The sequence below is a fragment of the Antennarius striatus genome, chromosome 19 (assembly GCF_040054535.1).
Source record: "Antennarius striatus isolate MH-2024 chromosome 19, ASM4005453v1, whole genome shotgun sequence".
Classification (NCBI taxonomy): domain Eukaryota; kingdom Metazoa; phylum Chordata; class Actinopteri; order Lophiiformes; family Antennariidae; genus Antennarius; species Antennarius striatus.
In genome coordinates, this window is record NC_090794.1 from 14,957,934 (window position 1) to 14,970,467 (window position 12,534).

The following is a 12,534-nucleotide window of genomic DNA, read 5'->3' on the forward strand; positions in this document are numbered from 1 at the left end:
ATGCTTAAGTCAATGTCATCTATTTTCATGACAATCCTTCAAGTATCTTAAAAAACACAGGATAAAATGAGGCAAATTCTTAAATACTTCTACTGAATATTGTTCAAAATTAAATGGGATCTTTTTTTCAGATGCCCAACCTGTGTGCCAAGTTTCATGAAAATCTATTTATGGATTGTTGTCAAGGATGGGGTAAAGACCCATATGCAGAACACCAGAGAAGTTCTCATTCATAGTTTTAGCAAAATCCAGGAAACACTGAAAAGACTGAAAGTGGGAGGAGTAGAAAACAATCTAGCACAGAATAAAAGACGAAGTTGGTTCAAAAAGCCTCAGGTAGTGATGTCCTCTTTGTTCCGGCGCTCGGATACACACCCCGGACTCGGTGGGCGTTCCCATGTGAAACACTGCTCCGGAGCCTGCTTCAAACATGAAAAAACCATGTGACTGATGACGTTTGGCACACCAAGTTCCCCGAAACACTAAGTGCCCCATTCACCAGGTGACACACTGGCACTCCATTCACCAGTTGAAACAGTCTAGTGGTCCGGATCAATGAGTGATCCGAAACACCAGCCAGTCCCAGATGTGTTAAAATGGATGAAACAGCGCGGCGTGCTGCCTATGGTGTCAATATCCCTTGGATTGATCTCATTAGCATTGTGATTGCTGACAGTTTGCGTCATAATGACTTTACAATGGATCCAACCAGAAAGAGATCCCAAGACTGGGAACATTTAGAACTGGTGCCACCGAACAAAGTAGATTTTAATTTCTAAGAAAATTATTTTCAGGCTCTATTGCTCACACAATAGAAAATAATAAACCACACATTTCAATTTTAATTTGCAGGTGAAGTGTTTGCTTTATTCCCAGCACCTGACATACAGTAACAACATGTCATCCATGATGAGGCGTTACCGATCCAGACATGAGGATGAAGCCGGTGGTGTTGCTGTGATGACGTCTCAGAATTCGGACTTTTATCTCACAAATATAGACGTTGTTTTTTTCCAGTGACACTAATCATCCTATGTAACTCACGCACACAAACACACATGTATATACTTATATTAAACATACATGCATGAACATGTAATCCATATCTCTTACTGCTATCCCGGGTCTGATCATTGGGGTGGCAGTGGCTCAGCGGTAGAGCAGACGCCTTGAAGACAGATCGCCCAGCCATCGGTGGTTCGAGTCCCGCTCCCGCCAGGACATCCTGCGGAATGTGAGCTAACAGTGGGAGGTGTCAGCTAGCCCCCCAACCACTGCTGTGACGCCCTTGAGCAAGGCGCTGTCGCCCATACAAGCTGCTTGTTTGGGGCACGATCCCCCATGCGCAACCTATCACTCTGCCTCTGCTTACTGTGTGATGTTACTAATTGCATGCCTACAGGCCCCCAGTTAGTTGTGTTCAGGGGCCTGTATTCGACTATGTATTTATGCGTGATCTAACTCATATGTAACTGCATGCAACTGTAGTGTATCGTGAGAAAGACTATTTCCCCGTTGAGGGATAATAAAGTGGACTTTCTTTCTTTCTGATGGGACTCCTAGTGGAATATCACAGTTTACTTTTGGGAGGTATTTAGTAAGACCAAGGCCACGTCTCTACCTCCCCACGACTCATATGAATGTGCAATTGACCTGCAGCCCAGATATACTCCACCCAAAGGCCATTTGTATTTGTTTTCTGGCCCTGACAGGAAGTCTATAGAAACATACTGTATATGAGCAATGCCCTGGCAACAGGTAGTGTGGGGTGCTTCTTTATGGAAAAGGACAAGACCCTCTGGGCCTATATTGACTATCATTTGCAACAGGACTCGGACACAAGCCAGTACTCTGCAGACTGCTGCTTAGACACAGCAAATCTCCATTGTACCAGGACCCCCACCTACCAAGTGGGTCAAAAGGTTTGGATTTTCACTCAGGACTTACCTCTTTGGCTGAAGTCCAAGAAGCTGGCACCTAGGTTACCGGGCTATTCAAGACCCCAAAGATCATTAACCATGTAGAAATTAGGTTAATGTTACCCCTGTCCATGTGAATCTACCCCACATTCTATGTCTCTATGATTAAGCTTGTCCAGGACAGTCCACTGGTCCCCACAATCCCACATCCCCTTCCTCCTTGGTATGATCGGCGGGGGGCCCACCTATGCCATCCATTAGCGCCTGAAGTCCTGATGTCTAGAGAGCAGTCTCCAGTATCTCATTGGTTGAGAGGGATTTGGTGGGTGTCAGCACAGCACATCCTGGACAAGGATCTGATCACTAAGTTCGACCACCCCAACCAACCATCCCAGACCTCCAAGGGCTTTGAAGAAGGACTCCAGTGTCTTCCCTCTCCCCAGACACCTCCTCCAGCTCCTCCTGGGGGAGCCCGTGGCATTCCCAGGACAGCCGAGAGACATAGTCCCTCCAGCGTGTCCTAGGTCTTCCGCGAATTCTCCTCCCGGTAGGACATGCTCGGAACACCTCCCCAGGGAGGCGTCCAGGAGGCATCCAGAACAGATGCCCGAGCCACCTCAGCTGGCTCTACTCGAGGTGGAGGAGCAGCGGCTCTACTCTGAGTTCCTCCCTGGTGACTGAGCTCCTCACCCTATCTCTAAGGGTGTGCCCAGCCACTCTACGGAGGAAACTCATTTCAGCCACTTGTATCCAGGATCTTGTCCTTTCGGTCATGACCCAAAGCTCATAACCATAGGTGAGAGTAGGAACGTAGATTGACCAGGAAATCGAGAATTTTGTCTTACGACTCAGCTCCTTCTTCGCCACAACAGACCTATACAGCGACTACATCACTGCAGAAGCTGCCCCGCTCCGTCTGTCAATCTCACGTTCCATCCTTTCCTCACTCACGAACAAGACCCCAAGATACTTGAACTCCTCCACTTGTGGCAAAGACTCTCCACCGACCTGAAGACGGCACACCGCCCTTTTACGGTCGAGAACCATGGCCTCAGATTTAGAGGTGCTGATCCTCATCCCACTCGCGTCACACTCGGCTGCAAACCTTCCCAGTGCACGCTGAAGGTCAAGGTTTGATGACACCAACAGGACAACATAGTATGCAAAAAGCAGTGATGAAATCCTGTGGTCCCCAACGCAAACTCCCTCTGGATCAGGGTGGGGCCTCAGTTGCGCCATACCGGGTGACGCCACGGTCCTTGATGTATTTCTTGCCATAGGGGTTTTTGTACTGCTCTTTGTCTGGCCCATCACCCAGGACCTGTTTGCCAAGGAAGACCCTAGCAGGAGCATAAATCCCCTGACAACATAGCTCCTGGGATCATTCGGGCACTCAAACTCCCCAGCCACAGTAAGGTGGCAGCTCTCGGAGGAGCTGTGTGTGTGTGTGTGTGTGTGTGTGTGTGTGTGTGTGTGTGTGTGTGTGTGTGTGTGTGTGTGTGTGTGTGTATTTGTGTGTGTACTTGCGTGTGTATGTTTGTGTTTGAGTGTGTACTCGCAGGAACATGTAAATGAGATAGCTTTTAAAAATATAGCAAGCAAGCAGAACTGTTGCCTTAGATCTGCATGCACAGGAACATTCCCCGAAACATTTCAAACGACATTTTAATACAGCTTATTTTCCATCCATAGAGAGATGGAGGTACTAAAAACAAAAATATAGTACAGACATAATAATAACATAATCCCTCCAAGAAAGAAGAGTGAATAGACCTAGTGCATTCATGAGAGAAAGATGTCCGTGTCCAAGTCTATTGTAAGTGTGGAATGTGATCCCTGGAATAAGGGACGGGTTCACAGACCTAATGGATGGCTGTCATTCCAAATAATTTGCTCCTGTTATTAGTTAAAAAATACTCTGACAGAAGACTGGAAAAAAAAAATCGGAGCGGTAGAGCGGGTTGTTCAATGTTCCAAAGATCGGCTGTTTGATTTCCGCTCCCACCCAGTCACCCGGAGTATGAGCTGACACTGGTAGGTGTCAGCTCACCTTCGGAGCACTGCAGAGGCGTCCTTGAGCAAGGTGCTATCCCTCTTTACAAAGTTGCTCATTTAGGGCGCACCATGTAGGAGCTGCCCACCACTCTACCTCCCCTGCATACCTACAGGCCCCCTTGTGTGTGTTTGTGTGCGTTACAGGGGCCTGTACATGCCAACATATATGCATGTGTGTGTTCAAACTAGAGTGCGCTCTTAATTTCCCTTCAGGGATTACTAAAGTATACTAAACAAGTGTAGAAATGATAGTCAAAACGCTTAATCCACTCAGAGTAATAAAAACGAATGCAATTCTGAAATATTTATACATAAATGTTGACTATAGAATTTCCCTTCAAATAATCACTTATATTTCATCATTTATTTTAGATAGTCTTCTTTCTTCTCAGGAGACAATAAAAGCAATGCTTATATTGTCTGAAAAAGATGAATTAAGATAGTGGTATGGTGATGCAATGGAACACTTGAGTTTTGTTTAATGAAAGCTGCAGCATTTAGACTTCTTTAGTAAATGTGTTCACTAAATCATTTTACCCCAGTGATTTCACTGGATACCAGGCTTTGTTTCTCATTACCACAGACAGCTGTCTATCAGTAGTTTCTCATCCATATTTCAGACATTTATCATCATATTACTTCTGTGCCGGCTTTGTTCTGAATGCACCAAAGCAAATAAAAGAAAAAATATATTTGAAGCTGACATACTTTGCTTTATTGAGTGATGCAGTAGAATCTGTGATAAAATACTTTCATTACAGGTCCTGTTCATTATTTGAGCTGTGGTGCAACATTGGAAGAAGGATCATTGTGTCCAAAGAAAGAAAGTATCTCACAGAGGAAAAAAGACTAAAGACATAATTTCACCGACAAAGTGCTGTCAGCATATTTTCCTTGGAAACCATATGTAACCCATTATTAATAGACCTAAACTGTAGATCTGTTTGTTTCCACCATAGACAGCACTTGGGGTCGTTAATGAAGCTCTGGGGTAACTTCTTTCAGAGTTGGAAGCAAAGGAAAGAGACAATATGTTCCTCAGTCTTGAAGCATCATTATTTATTCATTGGAACGCTGGCTTGTTGTTCTCTGTCCAATAGTACTGCTGGAAAAATAATTTACAATCTACTGAGAGTTTTCTGTGTACCATGTATATTCATATCATTCTTCTGCTGATGTCTCTGACAAACAGTAAGCACAACACAGATTTCTTTGTATGTTTGTTGGATTCAGCAAGGAAACATGCTTTTTTGAGAGAAGAACTTCAGGAAAGGACGGATGAGAAAGTTCAGGAGGGTTGGGAGATCCCACATCAGAGCGCAACTGAACGGTTCTGGTTGTTCTGATTGACCAGGTATGGGTGCAGCTGCCCCATGTATTACCATATCAGCGTGCTAGAGATCCCAACAGAAGTGTTGTTAAAAATAAATACTTTAGATGGGATTCAATGTCCCAATACCGTCTACACATTAGGATAATGTAGACATTAAACTGTTGTCTAACAAACATTTTGGTGGATGTGAGGCGTAGAAGTCAGCTGTGGTGCAGTTGTGCTTATACAAAACCCTTCTTCTTTTCCTTTCGGCTTTTCCCTTCAGGGGTCGCCACAGCGAATCAATTTCCTCCATCTAGCCCTGTCCTTTGAATCCTCTTCTCTCACACCAACTACCTTCATGTCTTCCCTCATTACATCCATAAACCTCCTCTTTGGTCTTCCTCTAGGCCTCCTGCCTGGCAGTTCAAAACTCAGCATCCTTCTACCAATATATTCACTATCTCTCCTCTGGACATGTCCAAACCATCTCAGTCTGGCCTCTCTGACTTTATCTCCAAAACCTCTAACATGTGCTGTCCCTCTGATGTACTCATTCCTGATCCTATCCTTCCTGGTCACTCCCAGAGAGAACCTCAGCATCTTCATCTCTGCTACCTCCAGCTCTGTCTCCTGTCTTTTCTTCAGTGACACTGTCTCTAGACCAAACAACATTGCTGGTCTCACCACAGTTTTGTACACCTTTCCCTTCATTTTAGCTGAAACTCTTCTATCACACATCACACCTGACACTTTCCTTCACCCGTTCCATCCAGCCTGGACACGCTTCTTCACCTCTTTTCCACACTCTCCATTGCTCTGGACTGTTGAGCCTAAGTACTTAAAATCCTCCACCTTCTTGATCTCTTCTCCCTCTAACCTCACTCTTCCACTTGGGTCCCTCTCATTCACAAACATGTACTCTGTCTTACTGTGGCTAACCTTCATTCCTCTCCTTTCCAGGACAAACCTCCACTTCTCTAGCTTCTCCTCCACCTGTTCCCTGCTCTCACTACAGATCACAATGTCATCTGCAAACATCATAGTCCATGGAGATTCCTGTCTAACCTCGTCTGTCAGCCTGTCCATCACCATGGCAAACAAGAAGGGGCTCAGAGCTGATCCCTGATGCAGTCCCACCTCCACCTTGAACTCCTCTGTCACACCTACAGCACACCTCACCACTGTCTTACATTCTTCATACATGTCCTGCACCGTTCTAACATACTTCTCTGCCACTCCAGACTTCCTCATTCAATACCACAGTTCCTCTCTGGGCACCCTGTCATAAGCTTTCTCCAGATCTACAAAAACACAATGCAGCTCCCTCTGGCCTTCTCTGTACTTCTCTATCAACATCCTCAAAGCAAATACTGCATCTGTAGTACTCTTTTTTGGCATGAAACCATACTGCTGCTCACAAATGTTCACTTCTGCCCTTCTGCTTATACAAAACCCTGCTGTGAGCTAAATGGTAATATCAACAAGGTAACATGCTCAAATGGTAGTGATAACATGCTCATCTTACTTTACTATTTTAAGTTGTAACACAAAGTACTGATGATGTTAATGTCTTTATTATTTCATGCTTTTTGCTAGAAACCAAATATTAATCCAAGCATCTTACAGGGGAATACTTTGAAAATTAAAGGAATAAAAAGTTTTTTTGGCCCAGGACCCCATTTCATATACTGTGGGTTGGTGATGCTCTTTGAGCACAGCAGCTGAATTGTTAGTACATTTAGGGTTCAGGTCAAACCTTTCCATGTTGTCACCTTTTCCATGTTTCAGGACTTCCTATGCAGTCTTTCAGATCAGCATCCGATGAGACTGGCACACATGAAAAGTCCAGGTATCCCCACATGAGTAGAATGCATCCTCTGGGGACCATGAATGGATGTGTGAAGCGTTCATCAGTTGAGTATTTTAGTTTCAACCACAGGGACGGAGTGACCTGCCCATGGGTGTCACCTTGGGATCTCCCAACCCTCCTGCCAACGTAGCTGAAAACACAGCACTAATGAGTCCTGAATGACTGGAATTTGTCCTCTCCTTCTCAGAAAAGGTTTATTTCTAGCTGCATTTTCTGAAACTAAGGCTAAAGTTAGGTGAGGATTTCTCGTTGGCCAAGACAGATGTTTTTATTTTGTCCTGGTTGACCCTCCGGCTATGGCTTTAGCTTTGGGACATTTAACGATGTAACAACAGGAAAACAACAGTTTAAAAATAGATTCACAGTCTGGGATCACAAATCAGATTATATAATTTCATAGAATATAATTCCACCAGTATATGAATGCAATTAATAATGATAGCATGACATTTCATTGAATAAATATGACCAGTGGGACGGTTCTGTGAGCCTTTGAATTTGATGTTTTCATTCACAGCATGTGGATCCTCTTCAGCAGAATGCAGTGTTGAATGAATGTTTTCTGAATGTGGAGTCCCTTTGTGTCCCTCCTCTCTTACTGCTGATGATGTAAAAAGGGACTGTGGTTTTCTATTGATTGAATTATCTATACTGACTCACTTGTGCCTGCTCATGTCGTTCCAGATTGAGGAGAAAAGCACGGCTACCTCCTTCGTAACAATGCATAGATTAGCAGATGGAGGGGAAACAGTGGCAAGTGAGAGGGACTGGAAAGATGACACATCGGTGTTCGCTCATTGCTCCTCCATGGTAATCCTCTAATGCATTTGAGAAGAAATCTGTGCAGCTTTAAAGATTTTTTTTATAGATTTGTGGTTTGGAAAATACACTTATCCACGCTGCTTTCATATTGAAGTACATTTTTCAAAATGTTTTATTTTACGTTTTCATTTTTATTTTTTGTTTCTGTATTTGTGGATCATTGATATTGAGTCTAATTTCAGTCTAAACAAATCTATGTGCTGTTTCTCTGTGTTTTCTTCCCATTCTCTCTCCTGCTGGTCACGGTGACCTCACTGACCTTGTTTTGTGTCAGTTCGATTGCTTGAGTGGGATCACTTAAACACACTTGACCATTTTTCCTTATGTACCTGAGCTGTGCTGAGCCACGACAGTGAGTCACCTTTTAAGAGTTTTATGCAATCATACGTGTCAGTCAGGTTGCGCTGTGTGACGTGAATCCAAAGGCTAAATCACACACTTAATTACACACTCACGACACCTGCACTGGCAGCGGCTGGTTGTGTTGAACACATTACACAACCTGCTGATTTACATGACATTTTAGAGAGCTGAAAACATTTATGACTTGTTTCATTACTTGAAAGAGAATATGTGTGTAGCTGGAGGTTAAATGCTGTTTGTGTACAAGGAGCAATAGACTGATCTTTAGGGATTATATGTACATTTGGTATACATTAGTACATGACAAAATCCTGATTTGTTAAAGAATATGTATGTCCAACACAAACTGAGCACAAAAACAAAACAATCATTCATAATTACAAACCAAAAAGGAACCAAAATATGAGCTCTTACACATTCCTGCAAGAAACATTTGTCATGAGTTTATAAATACAACTCTCTGGCACAAATTGTATTTTGCCAGACATAACCTGGTAACCATGACAACAATGTGTGGTGTGTGGTCATTTGTGGGAGGGGAGACTCAGTTCTGCTCAGACAAAGGTTAAAAAACAAATGCTGGAAAGAAAAATGGACAAAGACGGGTTGATTGCATCAGACAGTGATGTATGGAAACTCTGCTGCCTTTTGACTGGCAGGGACCAATTTCCATAATCCCTCTGTACATAACTCCATCCACCCACTCTCATGTTTTAACTTATGCTAATTACTGTGGCATGCATTCCTTTTAATTTTCATTTGCATTAGGATGATGACAAGATGAATGTGTTTGTGTGTGCATGCATTCTGCACCAGCTTTAATTAAAGCATTCTGCTGTTTTAGAGGATACTCCCATTCCGAACAACAAATGATAAAATTGCTCAGTAAAGGTTGAGAATCTCATAAATCACCAACTGTTTGGCTACTGATGTAAAATTAAATCTTATTAAAATAAATTTGATCCTCTTCTTTCTTGTTATGAGGAAGGCTGTGAGGTTGTATCCAGGCACAAATGTGTTTCAAATTAAATGCTAATATCATAAAGACATGCTCACAGTGCCATATTAAACATAACATTTTAATAATCTGACTTTTGTGTGCGAACATGCTAATTGATGGGTATCTTCAGTTTTCTCCATCTTTTCCATTTTTTCATGTTTCCCTTCCCCTTCTGTGTCACATTTGCCCTATTTGTTGATTGAGGGTCCTGTTGTTTAGTTAAAAATCAGGTTTACATGATTTATTTCATGAAGTAATCCGAGCATGTTACAGGTGGTACATTTCTATGTTAGATCTGGATAAAATAGTCAGAGATCATCAGAGTTATTAGATTCCATTCTTAGAAGATCATAAATCTCAATACAAATTTTAACAGCCTTTGGGTTAAATTCACTTGTTAAATGTTGAAATGGGGATTTTTTTTTTCTTTTCCATGGTCAAAAGTTGTGTATGGCTTAGTGGCTTTAGTGGATAATGTCTTTACATTTTAGCAGCATAATTAAAAATTATATTTAGCCAATATAAATAACAATACTCAGGCAAAACTCTTGGTGTTCCACCACCATGCAGAATGGCTGTAGGTCTGCTTTCTAACCAGGATCTGGAAGATTTTAACATATATCTAGAAAGCAAATGCTTCAGTAAAATACTTCATGTATCTGTGAAATTCAAGAAGTTAAATTTAGATGAAAAATAGGTCCAGATCAGTTATAAAGGAAAATAAATTCCAGTTGCTGACACTAGGGGTCCATTGTTATCATATCAATTGGTATCAGTTTGTATAATCCTAATCCCAGAGTTAATTTTACCTCAAGAAAGTAGTGCATACCTGGGATGCGCTTCAAAAAAATTTGGGCATTCCAACATGACATTTATGGATCCCAAAAGTAATAACAGAATATAAGGTAGAAGCGTATGCAAGGATTAGGTTTTTCCAATAGTACAATATAAAAACTAAACTGTTAATTTAATGTTTTTATTAATTACATCATAACAGTTTAAGTAAAAAGAAAAAAAGGAATATAATAAAGCCTGGTAGTCATTAAAAAACTGTTTTAATACAGTTTTTTTTTTTTTAACTTTTGCTTTTCACTCGCTAGTTTTCCTCGCCTTTACCTCATATACTGTATTCTCCTGTGGACAACGCACCAAGCTGATAGTGCCTTCTCCACACACATTTCAGTGATATCTGTTAGTAGTATTTGTTTCATTTTCTTCATTAACTTTTGATTGTTTTTTTAATCAAGAAAGCACTCATTGTCATTTGCTTTTCTCCAACTTTTGCAGCTTTTTTAAACATAGTGAAAATCAATCAATCAATCAATTAATCAATCAATCAATCAATCAATCAATCAACTATTACAGTACAATGGTACCTCTAGTTACAAAATGTGTTGGTTCTGGAAGAAATTTCGTGAGTAGAAAATTTCGTAAGTAGAGACGCGTTTTCCATGGAAATGCCCTAATCCGTTCCAAGTCCACAAAAATTCAGACATAAATGTTTTATAAAGCACAAAAATGCATCAAAACATGTAACAAATACATGTTACAATTAGATGAGTTCACAATAAATGAGAGTTGTGCATAATGTAAAAAACAAAGAATAGAGTAAAGAATAATAATGACGGTCATTTACCTTTTAACTGCTGTTTTTGTTTTTTGCCCTCTTTGGTTCATGCGCTCCTGCCTCACCATGCCGAACAACAGAGTGAATTCCAGTCCTCCTTTTGAACTTCTCCATCACCCATGCGATGCCTTAAACTCCTTGAACTTCCTTTTGTTTTAATAACGTGGCGATTGTAGATGCATTACGGCCATATTCTTTGGCGAGATCAACTAAACGCATCCCTTTTTCATGATTTTCTATTATCTCTTGCTTTGTTTGTACGGACAAAAAAAACCTTTTCTTCATCTTTTCTTTTCCTCTTTTCTCCGTCACTTTCTTGGGGTCCATAGTGAATACTCTAAAAGTTAATATATTCATGTAAAACTATCAGAACACCTCGTGGGTCGAGAGCCGAAGGACGAGGACGCTGCATAGACACCTATCTAGCTATTCACAGAGGTCATTCTTAGCCAATGGGATGCCAGGATGCTAGGTAATAGCCAATGGCAGAGCAGCTATAAGAACGTTGCGTTCAGGAACCTGTGGGAGCTGCGAGTATCAGCCCATACTGTATTTTTATCTTTCGTAACTCGAAATTTCTTTCAACTAGGGGCAATATTTTCCTGTTGAGGCGTTTTGTAAGTAGAAAATTTTGTATGTAGAGACATTCATAAGTAGAGGTACCACTGTATTTGTATAGAGCTTAATCACAGCAACAGACATTTCAAAGCACTTTAACAGACAGAGAACCCCAACAGGACTCTAAGGCATGCTGGTGTGTCTCGAGATGAGAAACTCGTGCAAGATCAAAATATAGTGACAATTCAGGTTCGAGAAATGGAAAAATTGTTGTTGAATGTAAGATCATTTAAAGCTTGCGTCCCAGGGATGCACACTGCTCTTGCGTCCCTGTCAAAAAATGTGCGTCAAAGACACAAGAACGTAAACGAGAACACTGTAATCCTAACCCTAGCCCTAACACTAACCTTACTCCAACCCTAATCCTAATCCTATCTCTCCTAATCCTATCTCTAACCTTATCACGAACAATAATTTGTATAATGTTTTGTATAATGTTTTCCTTTACTTGAGTATAGGAGATTCTTAAATCTTAAAAGATGGGATGCAAATACATAATTTAAACATAAATTTACAAGCTAACTGGGCCTAGCAGTAAGAAACAAAGGGATGAGTTGCCTTCCATCTAGAAAATGTAATAAAAGTCTGTATCTATTACCTGTCGCTGACACATATAGATATTTGAAATTAAAGGAAGTGGTTTGGTAAAAGGTAGCTAATGTTCTCTCAAATCCATGAATTTAAAACGACTAAAGATATTGTTCCACTTGTAAAACAGCAGGATACTGTAATTTTTAGCATCAGTGAACATTTGGTGCTGCAGAGAGTTTTGAGTGCAACAGGTCAGAGTATGTGGGATTGACTCAAAATAAACTACAAAGTATGTTAATGGTACAGCAGAAGCTAAACCAGTGCAGCAGGGGCTTATTAATGTTTAACACTACAATAGAGGCACAAAGGAACAATTTTGTGGGACAAATGAAAATCCTGAACATGTTCCTTTTA